Source organism: Bos grunniens, chromosome 3 (genome assembly GCF_055505025.1).
Source record: "Bos grunniens cultivar Pamir isolate PY7600 chromosome 3, Bosgru_T2T1.0, whole genome shotgun sequence".
NCBI lineage: Eukaryota > Metazoa > Chordata > Mammalia > Artiodactyla > Bovidae > Bos > Bos grunniens.
The window spans coordinates 70345072-70363637 of NC_141167.1; the positions used below are offsets into that span (position 1 = coordinate 70345072).

An 18566-nucleotide genomic window follows, 5' to 3' on the forward strand; every position below is an offset into this window, starting at 1 on the left:
TTCAGAAGTCAAGCAGCTCTACCTCTTTTCTGTATCGGCATCCAGATAGATTTCCTTTGCAAGAGTCTTGAAACTCTGGGAAAGGATATGAAAAGCGCTGCTGCTGCTGCTAAGTCACCTTCAGTCATGTCTGACTCTGTGCGACCCCATAGACCCCAGCCCACCAGGCTCCTCTGTCCCCGGATTCTCCAGGCAAGAATACTGGAGTGGGTTGATAAGCACTGGGCTGGTCTAAATCCCTGACTATAAGAAAGCACAGACTAAGACCCAGAGTTGACACAAGTTTAAGCCACTTTTAGCAGAGAGATTGCTAGAAACCAGGTTTCAAACTCATAGTCTATGGCAACAAAAAAGTTCAATGAGCTTTGAAGAGAGAGAGAGGAGCACAAAACAGGACTCTCTTAATCAAAACCCACCTGGGATCAGGGCAGCCGCCCTGTCTGGGTGAGCTAAACTGAGATTCCTCCACCTCCACCCCCACTTCCGTTTTAGAACAAGGGTCACTGCCACAAAGAGAGCTGAACTTGTAGACAGGGTTTGGATTTGAGTCAGAACAATTTGGTTTTAAGGCTCAGAAATTTTTGTTTGAAGCATCCAGGCTTGGTTAGAGGTTAAAAGATCATAGGGCCACCCAGCAGTCCTTGGTTTTCTAGAGTTTGGGAAAACAGCTCAGTTGCATTAGAAATTTCTCAGGGAAGACCTCTAGGACAGAGAAGGAATATTTACTAAGTGGAAGAAACATTTGCTGAAGATCTTTCTAACCCATTTCTGAGAGTTTCAACTCAACAAACCAGCAAACACACATGTCACAACTTTGTTCTTTCTGTGATTAAAGCCTTGAGTTTTTTTGTGAAAAGTGAAATGCCAAGAAAGTGAGCTCGCTCATGTTGGTGAGAGAAGTAAGGTTCTGGGACATCTGGGTGGGAGGAGTGGGAGAAATAAGTTAGCATTACTATGAGGACCCCAAATTAAAATTCTGGGTTAATTTATTTTTTAGGAGTATATGGAATTATCTGCCTGGATAAATGTCACACTCAGTCTTCAGCTTGTTCAGCTTCATGCCCTGGGATGGGGGTGGGCAGGCCTGACAGAGCAGCGTGGAGCTTTAGAGTCTCCCCTGAAACTGTTTGCTCACCACCACCACCACCACCCCACCCCCCGCCACAGCCTGCATTCCTGAGGAGCACTTTGTTTTAATTAATTTTAATTGGAAGCTAATTACTTTACAATATTATTGTGGTTTTTGCCATACATTGACATGAATCAGCCATGGATGTACATGTGTCCCCCATCCTGAACCTTCCTCCCCATCCTATCACTCAGGGTCATCCCAGTGCACCAGCCCTGAGTGCCCTGTCTCATGCATCGGACCTGGACTGGCGATCTATTTCACATGTGGTAATATACATGTTTCAATGCTGTTCTCTCAAATCATCCCACTCTTGCCTTCTCCCAGAGTCCAAAAGTCTGTTCTTTACATCTTTGTCTCTTTTGCTGTCTCGCATATAGGGTCATCTGAGGAGCACTTTAAAATCTGCCCAGCAGATGAAAACCTGTGCATGTAAGCACTTCCACTTACCACATCACTCTGTTTGACACCCCCCAAATTCTATGTAATTATTTTATATTGTTAAGTTAATCATGTTCCCATTATGGCTTGCAATTGGAATTATCTTTTATTTTCTGTCTGGCTATTGATTGTGGGGCTTCCCTGGTGGCTCAGAGGTTAAAGCGTCTGCCTCCAACGTGGGATACTCGGGTTTGATCCCTGGGTCGGGAACATCCTGGAGAAGGAAATGGTAACCCACTCCAGTATTCTTGCCTGGAGAATCCCATGGACGGAGAAGCCTGGTAGGCTACGGTCCTCGGGGTCGCAAAGAGTCGGACACGACTGAGCGACTTCACTTCACTATTCATTGTAAAAACTGATAAACATCTTTTACTATTGTGATTATGTAACTATTACTCAATACCACTGGTCAAAAGAAAAGTAATAGAATTCTGTATCACCAAAACTAGGATTTAACAGAAAAACCTGTAATCACTTTTTAAGACCCGGATGCATATCAGAATTATCTTGAAATTTTCTGAAAAATGCAAATGCCCAGGTATTGGCATTTTTTTTTTCTCCAGAGCACCAGCTATGTTTCTGAAGAGTATTCATGTTCAAAAACAACTGGACTATACGATTATCTTTTACTTTTATCTAGTTTGTTTCACTTTTTCTATTTCATATTCAGTGCTCCCAATTCATTTAGTTTATGTTTTCCAATTTCTCCATCTTTTTTTTTCTTCTTGTTCCTTATCAAACATAGTAGAAAAGCTTATATATATATATGTAATATGTATAATATATATTTTAGAAAATATATGCATTTTTGCCTAACTAAAAACTTTATGACATTTTTATTTCATTTGTTTGACTTAATATGAATAGAATGCTAGATTTATAATTAAAAAATAGATATGCAACATATGCTGTGTATAGCATTGGGAACTATAGTCAGTATCTTGTAATAGCCTATAATGGAAAATAATTTCAAAAATAATATATGTGTATATGTATACCTGAATCACCTTGCTGTGTACCTGAAACACTGTAAGTCAACTATACTTCAATGAAATATATATATTAAGAAAAAAGAAATCTACCCAGGGCTTCAGAATCCTACACACTCATGCATTCATTTAACATATATTATTGAGCACTCACCATGGACCAGGCCTCCCCATCTGTGATTACTCACTGAGTGTGTTCCATGATGCCCTGTGCAGTTTCTCTGTGAGGTATGTAGGACTGTACTCTGTTCACTCCCTCACTCCCCCACAGAAACTTGTGGCCTACCTTGGGTTGTGAAACATTCCGTAAACTGTGAGCCTGGAAGGCAAATGGGAAAAGGCTGGGATTTGTGGCCAGGTTGGCCCAGTTGAAATCCTAACACTGGGGCTATTGGTAATAACTAGCTCGTTGATCATGGGTAGGTGGTTAACTTCTCTGAGCCTCAGCTTATTTGAAAATGGAAAATAATAAAAATACATTCCTCACAGGGTTATTTATTTAACAGGACGTAAAGATACAGAGATCAGCAATATTAGGTAAATACACAGAGGCCACAACATCAGGTAAAAGCTTTTAAGATTCAGCACAATTTTTGTTTTTATTGTAATACTTTTCAAAGTAAAGGCTGTACAAAATTCACAGCACTTACTTTGTACCAAACACTATCCCAAGTACTTTGCATAGATTAAATTAGTTCACTCTAAAACAACTTTCTGAGGAAAGCACAAGTATTACACTAATTTTCAACAAAAGATGTAACTGAGGCACAGAGAGGTTAAGCGATCAAAGTCACACAATTAGTAAGTGGCAGTATGAGGCTTCAAATCATGTTCATATGCATAGTTCAAGAAACTCAAAATATTCTACAAGACATTATGAAAAACAGCCACCTTCTGCATTCCCTTCCCTGCCTTCCCACTCTGGATAACTAACATGCTTATAGAAGATGAGGATGTAAGTCTTGTACCACTACTAGAAACCACCACATACCTGACACTCCACATTTTCCCTCTTCCATCCTTTCAATATCATTTCTAATTAGAGTAATATTCAGTGTTTACATTTTTATCACCTATAATGCTATTACAGGCAGGCCATGCACTATGGTTTCTCATTCCTCCTTTTACAACTAGTAACTAGAATTAATACTTGTCTTAGTTTTCTTAGTTTTTATGCATCTTTCACTAATCCATTACCAAACTCTCCACCCTGTTCATCTCCACTCCTATTTAAACACATCAGAAGTCTATCCATCCCTTGAACTCAGCTTTCCCAGAGCCTTTCTGTTCCAATCTGCACAGGATGCCTCTAGTTCTGCTGCACAGTTATCTGAGGCATTCCTTTCATCACCTCTGTAAGTACATTTGCTTCTTACTTGGGCTAGTTCACCTAGGTTCTTTAAATTTTGGTAAATTCTTTAAATTTTCATTTGTGGTTTTTGTATCCTACTGAAGAAATATTTGCCTACTCCAGAGTTGTGAAATATTTTCTCTTAAGTTTTCTTCTATATAAAAGCTTTATAATTTAAGCTTTACTTTCTTTACATTTCTGTTACTTTTTGTGCATGGTGGAAGGTTAGGGATAAGGTTGTTTCCATATAGCTATCCAGTTGATACAGCGTCATTTCTTGAAAAGATTTTCCTTTTCCCCACTGAAATACCTCAGACACTTTGTCAAAAATCACTGACTACAGAACTTCCTGGTGGTCCAGTGGACCACTGGTGCCAATGCAGAGGACACAGGTTCAATCCCTGGTCCGGGAAGATTCCACATGCCACAAAGCAACTAACCCATGCAGCACAACTGCTGAGCCCGAGTGCTGCAACAACTCAAGCCCGCACACCTAGAGCCTGTACTCCACAACAACTAGCCCACGTACCTAGAACCAGTACTCCGCAACTAGTTGCTACACCACACAAGAAGCCCGCACACCACAAAGAGTAGCCCCTGCTCACAGCAACTGAAGAAAGCCCATGTGCAGCAACGAAGTCCTAGCGCAGCCATAAATAAATAAATAATCTTTTTAAAAAAAGAAAGAAAAAAGAGCCATCTTTTAAAAAAAAGTCAATTTACTATACATGTTTGGGTCTGTTAACAACTCTCATTATCTTCTATTGACCCATATAATCTGTCTTTATGCCAGTACCAAGAATGTCTTGATAACTGTAACTTTATAGTATGTCTTCAAATTAAGTAGTGTAAGACTTCCTTCTCTGTTCTTTTCAAAATTGTTTTGGCCATTTTAGCACTTTTGCATTACACTAGAAATTTTAGAATCAGCTTGATTATGATTGCATTGAATTTACAGGTCAGTTTGGAGAAATGGATGTCTCAGAAATATTAAGTCTTCAGATTCATGAACATGTCATACCTCTCCATTTATTTAGGTCTCCTTTACTTTATCTTAGCAGTGTTTTGTAATTTTTAGTATACAAGTCTCACATAAATCTTGGAAAATGTGTCCCTGAATATTTCATGTGTTTTTTTGAAATAATAAACTTTAGTTTTTAGAGCAGTTTTAGATTCATGGCAAAATCCAAGCACAGTGAGTTCCCATATACCCCACCCCCACATGCACACAACCACCCCACCTGAGTATTCACCCCTACCCAAGTATTTTTTATGTTACTGTAGCGTTAGTCGCTCACTCCTGTCCGACTCTTTGTGACCCCACAGACTGTAGCCTGGCAGGCTGCTCTGTACATGCGATTTCCCATGCAAGAATCCAGGAGTGGGTTGCCATTCCCTTCTCCAGGACATCTTCCCAACCCATGTCTCTCACAAGTGGATTCTTTTCCACCTGAGCCACCAGGGAAGCCTTATGTTATGATAAGTGGTATTTTAAAGTTTTCGTCTCCAATTATTCATTGCTGGTATAAAGAAAAATAATTTTTATATATTGACCTTGTATCTTGTGAATTTTACATTAGTTCTAGCAGCTTTTCTATAGAATCAGAATTTTCTACAGAGTTAACCATGTCATCTGTAAATAATAGTATTTCTTCTTTGCCAATCTCTATGTCTTGCCTTATCACCCTGGATAGGATCTTCACAACAATATTAAAAAGTAAGTGGTGAAAAAAAAGAGCAGTGGTGGACTTGCCAGGCAGTACAGTAGATAAGAATTTGCCCGCCAGTGCAGGGGACACCGGTTCAATCCCTGGTCTGGGAAGATTTCATATGCCATGGAGCAGCTAAGCCAGAGAACCACAACTGCTGAAGCTGCAGGCTGCAACCACTGCAGCCAGTGTCCTAGGGCCTGTGCTTCACAAGAGAAGCCACCACAGTGAGAACCGTACACCACAATAAAGAGCGGCCCTTGCTCCACAGCTAGCGGAAGCGCCACGTGCAGCAATGAAGACCCAGCTCAACCAAAAACAAATAGACTATTAAAAAAAAAAAGAATGACAGTGGTGAGAGCATTCATCCTTAGATCTTAGAGGGAAAATAGTCTTTCACTATTAAGAATAAAATGTAGGTTTTCATGGAAAACCTTTATCAAGTTGAAGAAGTTCCATGGTATTCAGTTTACTGTAAGATTTTCATAATGGATGTTGAGTTTTGCCAAAAGGCTTTCATGCATATCTAAAAGATATTTTTTCTTTATTTCTGCTAATGTAAATTATACTTATTGATACTTAAAAACCTTGCATCCCTGGGATAAGTCCTACTGAATCATGACATATTTACCTTTTATTAATAATATATTGCTGTTTAATAGTTTGTTAAAGATTTTTGCCTGTTCCTAAGGGACATTGCTTTATAATTTTTTTCTTTGTCTGGTTTAATATCAGTCTCATAAAATGAACTGGAAAGTATACTATCCAATTCTATTTTCTGAAAGTTCTTCAGGGCTAAAGGATTGGTATTAGCTCTTAAATTTTTGGCAGAATTCACCAATAATACCATCTGGGCCTAGGAGTTTTCTTTGTGAAAACATTTCTTAATAGGAATTTAATCACTTTCATTGATACATGGATATTCGGAAATGTTTCTTCTTGAGTCAGTATTGGAAAACTGTCTTCCAAGGAATTTTTCCATTTCATCTAAGCTGTCAAACATATTTGCACAGTTATTCATAATATCTTTTTATTATCTCCTTAATTAACAGGGTTTTAGTAGTGTTTTCTCTTTTTCTTATAGATACTGGAAATTTGTCTTTTTTCTTGATCATTCTATGTAATGTTGCAACTTTATTGATTTAAAAAAACCTAAATTTTTTATTTCATTAATTTCCTTTCTTTTTCTGTTTTCTGACTTTTATTATTTCCTTCCTTCCACTTCCTTTGGACTCAAATTGCTTCTTTTCTCCTAATTTCTTAAGGTGAAAGCCTCAATCACTGATTGGAGAACTTTCTTCTTTTCTAAGCTATACATATCTACTAAGCTGTATCCCATGAATTCTGAAAAGTTTCTTCATCTTTATTCAAAGTATTTTAAAATTTCTTTTGTGATTTCTAATTTGATCCTTACATTATTTAAAGATATGCTTTTTTTTTTTGTACCAAATTTCTTTGTTAATACTTTTAAATTCCATTCTTATTAGAAAACATACTCTGTATGATTGTAATGTTTTACGTTTATTGAGACTTGTTTTCTAATTCATAACATGCCTAATGCTGTTGTTGAGTAGAGTGTTCTGTAAATGTCAGTTGGGTCATGTTGGTTGATAGTATTATCATCATCATCCAAATCCCTACTGATATTGCCAGTTTATCCTATTATTTACTAAAGGAGGAATGTTGAAACCTCTAACAATAACAGTCGGTTTGTTAATTTCTTTATCAGTTTTTGTTGCATGTATTTTGAAGCTTTGTTATTGGATGTACACACATTTAGAACTGTTATGTCCTCCTGATGAACTGTACTCTCAACTACTATGAAATGACCTTCTTTATTCCATATGAAATTTCTTGTTCTAAGATATCCTTTGCTATTAATATAGTCATGCTAGCTTTTTTCTGATTGGTGTTTGCATGGTATAACTTCCATCCTTTTACTTTTAATCTACCTGTGTATTTATATTTAAGATAGATTCCCTCTAGACAGAGCACAGTCGGGTTTTGTTTTTTTATCCTAACTGGATAAAAGTCTATCTCTGCCTTATAATTGGGGTATTTAGACCTTTATATTTGATAATAATTAATATGGTTGGGTTTAAGTATATCATCTTCATATTTGTTTTTTATTTTTTGTTTTCCCTTTTTGCCTGCCTAATTTTATATTAAGTGTTTTTAGCACTCCAATTTATCTCCAATACTGATTTATCAGCTATGCTGCTGCTAAGTCGCTTCAGTCGTGTCCGACTCTGTGTGACCCCATGGACTGCAGCCTACCAGGCTTCTCTGCCCATGGGATTCTCCAGGCAAGAACACTGGAGTGGGTTGACATTTCCTTCTCCAATGAGTGAAAAGTGAAAGTGAAGTCACTCAGTCGTGTCTGACTCTTAGCGACCCCATGGACCGCAGCCTACCAGGCTCCTCCATCCATGGGATTTTCCGGGCAACAGTACTGGAGTGGAGTGCCATTGCCCTCTCCCTTATCAGCTATAGTTCTCTGCTTTTCCTTTTTGGTTTGGGGTTTTGTTTTTGCTTTTTTTTTTTTAAGTGAATGCTCTAGGGTTTAAAATATGCATATTTTATCTATCACATTGCACCTTCAAATAATATCACTTGAAATATAACGTAAAAACCTAATAATAAACTTTATAACTATCATCTCATCCCTTCCATCTGTGCTACTATTGTCATACATTTCACTTCTATATATCATCTAAACCCTGGCATGCATATAATTTTTGCTTTAAATAGTCAATTGTATTTTAAATAAAAATTTTAATGAGAAGGAAGATAGTCTTTTATATGTACTCACATTTATGCCATTTCAAGTACTCTTCATTCCTTTGTGTAGATCCACATTTCCACCTGATTTTTTCCTTCTGCCTGAATAACTTATAAATTATTTCAACTTTATTTGTTAGAAAAAAAACTATTGTTTTGCCTTCAGTTTTGTTTTTCTTGTTGTTTGTTTGGGGTTTTTATTGGCCAGACCATGTAGTCTGTAGGATGTTAGTTGCCCAACCAAGGATTGAACTTGGGCCCCGGCAGCAAAAGCACTGAGTCATAACTGCTGGGCCACCAGGGAATTCCCTTGCCTTCACTTTTGAAGAATGCTTTCACATATTTCCAGGCTATCATTTTCTTTAGCACCTTAAAGATGCCATTCTGTTGTCTCTGGCTTGCATAGCTTTAGTCTACAGTGATCCTTACCTTTGGTTTTCTGTGCATACTGTCTTTCTTCCCTCTAGCTGCTTTTAAGATTTCTCTATCATTGGTTTTCAGCAACTTGATTATGATGGGGTTCAGTGTGAGTTTCAGGGTTTGCAGTTTTATCCTGCTTGGGGTTCACCAAGCTTCTTAGATCACTGTCTTAGCATATTTATCAAATTTAGAAAGGTTTTCACCATTGTTTCTTAGTATTATTTCTTGGTATTCAGAAAAGATTTAACATTTCTGGAGCTCTTTTTCTGCATAACTGTCTCTTGCATGGAATTCTTCCTCACAATTTTTAGCTACGTCAACCTCCCTGACCTCCAATCTCTGTCCCCACCAGTCAGTGAGACCACTGTGCTACACTTGCGACCCCCGCCAGACCCTGCTCCATGATCCAGAATGTACCTCTAGGTAAAAGCCTAGGTGACGACAGAGCTCACTTCATTTGTCTCTCTTCCCTCAGGAATCACAATCCTGTACTACTTCTAGTCCAACATCAGAAAACAGGTGTTGCATACATTTTGTGCAGTTTCTGGTTGTTTACAGTGGCAGGGTAAATGTGATCCCTGTTACTCCATGATAGATTAAAGCAGAAGTACACTTATCCTTTTTTAAAAATCCATTTACTAACAATTTTGAGGAAGTAGTGGAAAGTAAACATGAGTTAAATCTACCACAGTTAGCTAGAAATTCACTTTAATTTTTAAAATTATAAACAAGACACAATAGTTTTTTAATTAATAATTATCCCAAAACAGTGAGAAGGATAAAAACTGTTTCCAGCTTTTCACTGGACAGTCAAAGTGTGAGTCATAGTCATTTTCTTTACTAACTTTGAGAAGGATCTCCTGATAAAAAGAACTGTTCCCAAAGCTTATACTGCTTTTTCTCCAAACACAACACTTACCATTATCTAAGCTTAAGCTGGTTATTCAAGTGTCGTCTTGGCAATGTAACTTGTATGATTTTGCTCTAAGAAGTACAATTTTGAACAATATTTTTGTAGTTCTGGTCTCCTCTCTACCTTTACTGACAAAATTAATCAGTTTCCTACACTTACTCTGGAAAATACCATTTGATTTAATAGAGAGGTAGCCATACTTTGTTTTAAAATTGTGGGGCGTTCCCTGGTACCTAGTTGTTAGGATTCTGGACTTTCACTGCCATTGCCCAGGATCAGTCCCTGGGTGGGTAACTGAGTCCCACAAGCCAAGTGAACTGCCAAAAAAAAGAAAAAAAAAGATGTCAAAGTTTTATGGCTTTGTGCCACCATAGGACAGCATATCACAAGAAACAATACCCTTAGGGATCATTACAATAAAATCCAATAAAGTCCACTTTTCAAACAGCACTATATTTCTTATTTGAACTTCTCATTTTCAGCTATGATGCCAAGTCAACAGTCCTATAAATTATTTTGTCCCCTAGCTCATAAAGATTCATGGTATATATTCAAACTGTAGCCCTATTCAACATTTACACTTACAGAGTTATTTTGTATTGCACTATTTCATCATTAATTTTACTGTTCAATGAACTACTTTTGTATCATGACAAATTTAATGCAACACAATAGTAACAGTAAAAATACAGGTTTTTACAATTAAGAATTTTAACACTATCCTGACATGAAACACATTATCGCAAATAATCTATAGTTGATAACTGAAATTATCTACCAATGCAGTCCTTGCAGTGAATAAAAAGAAACAATTATTAAGAAGGGAACATGGCAACCCCACTCTAGTACTCTTGCCTGGAGAATCCCTTGGACAGAGGAACCTTGCCGGCTACAGTCCATGGGGTCACAGAGTCAAACACGACCAAGCAACCGACACATAAAATTGAGATACTTGATGACACAAGTGTGCAGTTCATCTACTCTCCCACTCCTGCAGGAAGCAGGATGGGGCAGGCAGCACCTGGGAGGCAGGATGGTGCACCCCCACCCCTCCATCCCTTCTGGAAATCCTGGGGCCTCAGTGCCTGCAACAGCTGGCCTTGGGCAAATAAAAGACTAAGTTGTTTACTGGCAAAAAAAAAAAAAAGACGGTAACAGAACTTCCTGCTCACTTCACATTCTAATAAGGTTATGCTCAAAATCCTTCAAGCTAGGCTTCAACACCAGTACATGAACCAAGAACTTCCAGATGTTCAAGCTGGGTTTAGAAAAGGCAGAGGAACCACAGATCAAATTGCCAATATTTATTGGATCATGGAAAAAGCATGGGAGTTCCAGAAAAACATCTACTTCTGCTTCACTGACTATGCTAAAGCCTTTGACTTGTGTAGATCACAACAAACTGTGGAAAATTCAAGAGATGGGAATACTAGACCACCTTACCTGTCTCCTGAGAAACTTGTATGTGGGTCAAGAAGCAACAGTTAGAACTGGATATGGAAAAACTGAGTGGTACAAAATTTGGAAAGGAGTACAACAAGGCTGTATATTGTCACCCTGCTTAACTTCTATGCAGTGCCAGGTGCCAGTCTGGATGAACCACAAGCTGGAATCCAGATTTCTGGGAAAATATCAATAACCTCAGATATGCAGATTACCTCTCTAATGGCAGAAAGCAAAGAGGAACTAAAGAGCCTCCTGATGACAGTGAAAGAGGAAAGTGAAAAGGCTGGTTTAAAGTCAACATTCAAAAGACTACACATTAAAAAACTATACATTAAAATGATGGCATCTGTTCCCATCACTTCACAGCAAATAGAAGGGGAAAAAGTGGAAGCCATGATAGATTTTATTCTCTTGGGCTCCCCAATCACTGCGGACAGTGACTGCAGCCATGAATTAAAAGATGCTTGCTTCTTGGAAGGAAAGCTATGACAAACCTAGACAGCATATTAAAAGCAGAGACATCACTTTGCTGACAAAGGTCTGTATAGTCAAAGCTGTGGATTTTCCAGTAGTCAAGTACACATGTGAAAACTGGACCAAAAACAAGGTGGAGCACTGAAGAATTGATGCTCTTGAATTGTGATAATGGAGAAGACACTTGAGAGTCCCTTCGACAGCAGGGAGATCAAACCAGTCAATCCTAAAGGAAATCAACTCTGAATATTCATTGGAAGGACTGACGCTGAAGCTCCTATACTTTGGCCACCTGAGGCAAACAGCCAACTCATTGGAAAAAACTCTGAAGCTGGGAAAGATTGAGGGCAGGAGAAGTGGATGGCAGAGGATGAGATGGTTAGATAGTATCACTGACCCAATGGACATGAATTTGAACAAATTCAGGGAGACAATGGAGGACAGAGGAGCCTGGCATGCTGCAGTCCATGGAGTAACAAAAGGTTGGACATGACTTAGTGACTGAACAACAGCAACAAATAAAAATTCTATGGAAATTTTAACTGATCTTACATTTTAAATTAGTTAAGTGTATGTGAACAGAATTGCCCCATCAGTTTTTCCTCTAAAACCATCAAATCAATTGCAAACTCCTTGACAGATCACCAGAGTTTGTGGACTACCTTTGAGAAACTCTGTTTTAAGAATAGGCATTCATATCTCTAATCAATGGAAGTACTTACTGATTATCAGTGCTTCACACAAAGATGATATTTAATACCCATATAATTTTTTAAACTATATTTTAGTTTTGTACATGTTAAGCTATTCTAAACTCTGAGGTTACAGTGGTGAAAAAGAGGGGTATTGTCTTTCTCTATACTGGAAAGAAGCAGACAATATAAAGAAAACAGGTTAAGTTCATAAAATGTGAATGATATAAAAGAAATAGTGTAATGAAATAAAGTGTGACTTGAAGAGAGCAGGAACTAATTTAGATAGAGTGTTCCGGGAAAATCTCACTAAGAAGGCCACAGCTGAAAAGAATGCTGAAATGAGAAGGAAGCAGGCATTGAGGAACTGAAAACATACTAGGCAGAAGACCCAGAAAGAGAAAAGGACCCAAGGCAGTGGTAGTGGTTTGGCCTTTTGGGGGGAACAGAGAGAAGGTTGAGGGGCCTGAAGCAGAATGAGCAAGAGAAATGAGAGGATGAGAAGAGGCTGGGAAAACACTCAAATGCCAGATTAGCAGAGCCTTCTGGGCTGTGGTGAGTTTGGGAAGATACTAGAAGACTGCAAGCAAAAGAATGACAGGGGCTAATATATCTATACAAAAGTTTGCTGGATGTTCCACAGAGTATGAAAAAGCTGGAGAGAAGCAGAGCAAAAGTCCCTTGGAGATGAAAGGAGATGAGAGTCCCTTGGAATGAAAGGAAATCAAACCAGTCAATCCCAAAGGAAATCAACCCTGAGTATTCATTGGAAGGACCAATGCTGAAGCTGAAGCTCCAATATTTTGTCCACCTGATGCGAAGACTGACTCATTGGAAAAGACCCTGATGCTGGAAAAAATTGAGGGCAGAAGGAGAAGGGGACAACAGAGGATGAGATGGTTGGATGGCATCATCGATTTGATGAACAAGAGTTTGAGCAAACTGTAGGAGATAGTAAAGAACAGGGAAGCCTGGCATGCTGCGGTCCATGGGATTGCAAGGAGTCAGACACAACTAAGTGACTGAACAACAACAAAGAGCAAGAGCAAGGAGACCAGTTACAAGGATATTTAATAATTCAAGCAAGAGATGACTGGGGTGGAAGCAGTAGAGATGGACAGAACTAAATGAATTTAGGAAGTATTTTTCGTATACAATGGGTAAGACTTGCCAATGCATTGAATGAATTAATGAATGACATAATTAATGCATAGTCACTAAAATAGGAGATCCACAAGGAGAAAGGTCAGCATGCACTGTAGAAGTTAAGGAAAGCTTTCTGGAGGAGGCAGATGAGCGCTGGGCTTTAGAGATGATCTAGCTATGGCTAAGAAGTAAAAACATAGGGATCCAACTGCAGACAAACCAATGAAGTGGGACTGAGTTTCTGTGTGTTTGGAGACTCATGAGTTGCCAGCTTCGTGGAAGTGTTGACTGTCGAGGAACAAGCAGGATAGAAGTGTACAGTGGGATGGGAAGGGGTTGAATCATGGAGTATTTGGAAAGCCCAGAAGGATGAACTCTATGCCTACACCTGACACAATCCCCAGGACAGCTGTACCTTAGGCTTCCTACCAAGCAAACAGCCAATGAGCCCTTTGTCAAGTTCCATGCCTGGACCCAGGCACCCTTCTTACTGCCTCCCAGGAAAGGCCCAGAGTACTCACTGATGACATCAGGGTGACCTGTGAGTCAGCAGGCTGGGAGCTGGAACAGGTCCCTGGTACATTTACTGTCCCTGGCAGGTATGGCACACCTAACACTCTATAAATGCCTCAGATAACAACTAAGTTATCCTATATAGTCTAAGCTAGAGGGGACCCAAAAACAACTCAGTGCCTAAATAGCTCTCGTGGAGGTCTGCTCAGCTGCCTTTTACAATGCACAGCACAAGGTGCCAAGCACATTTCCCACATTAGCTCATTTAATAGGCACAATGTCCACCCTTTAGTGAGCTCATATCCGTATTTTACTGATGAGGAAACTGAAGGGCAGACAACTTAAGGTCACACTGTTAGCAAGACTCAGAGCCAGGACTCCTACCCAGAGTTGACTGACCCCAAAGCTCTCATCCTTTCATATCACAGTCCTAGAGCAATTTCATGGGCCAAAGCAACTGGAGTGTCAAACCTACAACTCTGGAGGGCAATTCAGCAGCTCTTTAGCTCGCCTTCCCACCTTAGCAGGAAGCCGTTTATCAGATTAACAACCCACCTGCTCCCACAGCAAAGAGCAGAGTCCTGAGGAAACAGAACTTGGCTTGGCTGGAACTTCTGTAATGACAAGACACAGGGATACTTCGGGCCTCGGAGCAGGGAAGCAACTTTGAGCTTTTCCCCTCCCCAGGGGGAGACTGGGATGTGTCCTGTGACTTAAGTGTCAGCATTAAGTAATAAAAAGAACACAGAATTTGGAGCCAGACAGATGTGGGTTTGAGTTACAACACATCTGTGACCTTGGACAAACCACTTAGCCTCTCCATGTCTCAGTTGCTTCAGCTGAAGAATGGTTTAATGCCACCTCCCTCATGGGACCGTCTTGGGCATTAAATGAGATGGCATATTTCAGATGCTTTCTCCACAACTCAAGCAAGAGCTGCCCTTTTCTCTCTCTCTCAACTGGACAGGGCAGCCATTACTGGTCCCACTTGTCCGATGAACAAACTGAGACTCCAAAGATTGAGAAGCCTACTTAGAAGTAGAGGTCATCTCCTAACTCACAAAATGAGGCTCTTTCCACTGCTTTTTTTTTTTTTTGCTGGTTCCTCAAAAGCAGAAACAGCAAGCCCCCTAAAGCTTGTAGTTTTGCCTTGAGTATATAGCTGTCTGGAGCCTCCTCTTATTCTTGCTCTCCTTTCCCGAATTCTTATCTCACCAGTCTCTGCACACAAATCAGACTGATCATCATAAAGCAATAGAGAGGTTCACGGGCCGAATAGGAGGTAAACACAATTCTCTCCACAAGCAAGACAAACCCCCTCTGTTGGCACAAAATCATGACTCACTCAAGACCTTTTATGAGAGCCAGATGCTGAGCATGTCTAAATCGCTACAAATTGCTTCCATGGTGTGTGTTGGTGGAGGGGAGGGGACCAACCAACATCTATATATATTTATACATTTACCAGGAAACGTGTTTATATTGTTTTCCAATCAGGATTTACCACAAGCCAGGAGTTCCACACCTATTGAACAGGCAAAACCCAGCCCATTGTCAACAGAGAAAAATCTATCTCAAACACAAAAGATTTTAAATCAAAATGGATGTTAGACGAGCAGGATTCCCAGTATTGCTGGGCAGCCAGGGCTGTCTCCAGCAGCTGACAGGGTAAGTGATAGCTGTTTCTGAGCTCAGACTTCATCCTGGAATCCTTAGAATCTTGACTTGGATAAATCTTTTTAATCTTTAGAATTTTCCTCTTGAATAAAAATATTCCCCAACATCTCTTGGAGGCAGACGACCACATATAACTTAGTTCCAGCCAACAGGATAAGCAGAATTGTTGTTGGGCAGCTTCTGGGAAATTTCTTTAAGATACACCCTGGATGTGCCCTTTGTCTCTTCCTCCCTATCCCTCATCCTCCTGCTTGGAACATGGATTAGATGCCTGGAGTTCATCTTAGACCATAATGATGAGGGCCACATCTGAAGGACAGCAGAATGTAAAGCTAGAAGCAGTCTGGATTCCTGAGTACTATAGAGCCTGAACTGCCTACAATAGACTTTTTTTTAATATAAGACAGAAATAAATGTTATTCTGTTTAACCCACTGTTTTTCAGGTCTCTGTTACTCAGCACTGCTCGCAGTAGAAGTAAACATAACCCAGTGCCCTAAACACACCATCAGTTCTTCTTCTTGTCCTTGGTCTTCTTTCTCTCCTGACACCCTGAGGCTCCAGGCCAAGCTAGCCCTGTGCTTCATAGCCCCCAACATGTTTAATTCCCACATCTTCCCCAATCTCACTAAGTAATCTTACATTCTTTGGTAGCTGCTGCTGCTGCTAAGTCTCTTCAGTCGTGTCCGACTCTGTGCGACTCCATAGATGGCAGCCCACCAGGCTCCCCCCCCACCGTTCCTGGGATTCTCCAGGCAAGAACACTGGAGTGGGTTGCCATTTCCTTCTCCAGTGCATGAAAGTGAAAGTGAAGTCACGCAGTCATGTCCAACTCTTCTCGACCCCATGGACTGCAGCCTACCAGGCTCCTCCATCCATGGGATTTTCCAGGCAAGAGTACTGGAGTGGTGTGTCATTGCCTTCTCCTTCTTTGGTAGGGTGCTGGGTATAAAATAAACATTAAATTTTATTAATGTAATAATTTTAATAATAAAATAATTTTATTATATTGGAAAACAGTAGAAAAGGAAATAAGGAAAGCATTACATTTAAGCAATCAAAATAATGCCAGTGTGTCCACATCTGCCCCTTTGCCCAGCCCTCCCTATTTCTGTATTTAAAGCTTTTGAGGTCCAATAAAATAGTACATGTTGTCTGCAAAAAAAAAAAAAAATATATATATATATATATATATATACACACATATACACATATAACACACTTAGAGATCTATATAATAAGAAAGATACAGGACTTAAATGAAGTAATGTATTTGAATATACAAAACAAGATCTAGACAATGGAAAATTGTACTGTATTCTTGTATAGACCTACTAGTTTCCTCAAATTATTAATATATATGTCAAAAGTTCCAATCAGAATACAAACAACATAGTCAATGGAATTTTATAAAATCAGCTTCAAATTTATGTGAAGAATGACTGAAAATAGCCAAGAAAACTGTAAAAAAGAAGAACAGTTAAAGAGTCTTGCCTTACCAGAACATATTATAGAGTCAAACAGAAATAGAAAAACAGTTCAATTAAAAAGAAAAAGAAAATCCACAATCAATAGCAATATTTATGAAAAGTTAACATTGTAATTCCCTGGCACTCCAGTGGTTAGGACTCTGTGCTTTCATTGCTGAGGGCCACGAATCAATCCCTGGTCAGGGAACTAAGATCCCACAAGCTATGTGGCAAGACCAAAAAAATAAAAAGTTAACACATGATATATATGGAAATTCAGTTTGGTAGGAAGAGAATGGACTATTTAATAAATGATGCTAGTACAACTGGTTTTCCATATGGGAGAAAGTACAAAGGGACTAATCTTATACATTATTAAAAAGAAAAAAATTCCACACAGATTTTAAAAATACAGAAGTAAAGAGCAGTAAAAGAGTGAAAACAATATATTTCAAGAAAACTTTGGAGACTACATTAAAAACTGAAGATGGGGGGACATTTCTAACAAAGACTGGAAACCTGGAGACTAAAAAAGATATAAGATCATTTTAACTATATAAATGTTTACAACTTTCACGCCATAAACAAAAGCCACAGAGAAATAAGGTATCTGGGAAAATATTTGTAAGATAGATTTAAAAGTTAATTTGGACTTTTTTAAGTAGGAAAATATGATGCAAAATATGATACATTAAAATGACTCCAAGATAATTTGTATATATGTGTTTGTATGAATGTCTGCAAAGAATACACTGGGGCTCCAAGAAGTCCTCTATGAATAGCACCCTTCTTTCTTGCTCAAGGTTCTGAAAAAGTTGAAAGTAAACAAACAGTATATATGGGGACCAAAATGTCCTATTTTTAATGATAGAGGTAGAGTCCCCTTTACTGTATTCCACCCAGACCCTTAAGCCTCTTCACTATTAAACTCTAGGTTGCTCATAGCCAGGCTGAATACCTATATCTTTCCTCATTCAGTTACCTAGAAAAGGTGACTCTTCTGGTAACTCTCAAAATTTATAGTTTCTCACTGATTCTTTGTTTCGGAGTACACTGTACCCCCATTCCTGAGTTGATTACAGTATCAGAATGAGATCTGCTGATTGAATTAAATAGTCAAGGCTGTATACTGTCACCCATGCAGAGTACATCATGTGAAATGCCAGGCTGGATGAAGCACAAGCTGGAATCAAGACAGCTGGGAGAAATATCAGTAACCTCAGATAGGCAGATGACACCACCCTAATCGCAGAAAATAAAGAGGAACTAAAGAGCCTCTTGATGAAGGTAAAAGAGTAGAGTGAAAAAGCTAGCTTCAAACTCAACATTCAAAAAATGAAGATCATAGGATCTGGTCCCATCACTTCATGGCAAATATATGGGGGAAAAATGGAAACAATGACAGACTTTTATTTCC

General features: G+C 39.0%; 1 protein-coding gene and 1 long non-coding RNA gene across 18 annotated transcripts in view; both read left to right on the plus strand.

Annotated features, from left to right (window-relative positions):
• Positions 1-18566, plus strand: part of RPAP2 (RNA polymerase II associated protein 2) — a 129538-nt gene that overhangs the window by 97911 nt on the left and 13061 nt on the right. For 2 of the 17 annotated variants that reach the window (XR_015160493.1, XR_015160499.1), the window contains one exon: positions 5605-5645. The exons of 11 other annotated variants lie outside the window; for them this stretch is intronic. The gene's annotated coding sequence lies outside the window, so the exon portion shown is untranslated. Of the gene's footprint in view, positions 1-5604; positions 6072-15501; positions 15553-18566 lie in introns of those variants that run through there. 4 more of the 17 variants (XM_086391143.1, XM_086391151.1, XM_086391140.1 and 1 more) reach the window with 2 other exon arrangements.
• On the plus strand, positions 1303-1544 carry LOC147375805 (uncharacterized). Its single transcript, XR_015160506.1, has 2 exons — positions 1303-1398; positions 1510-1544. It is a non-coding gene; the product is annotated as an uncharacterized LOC147375805 (long non-coding RNA).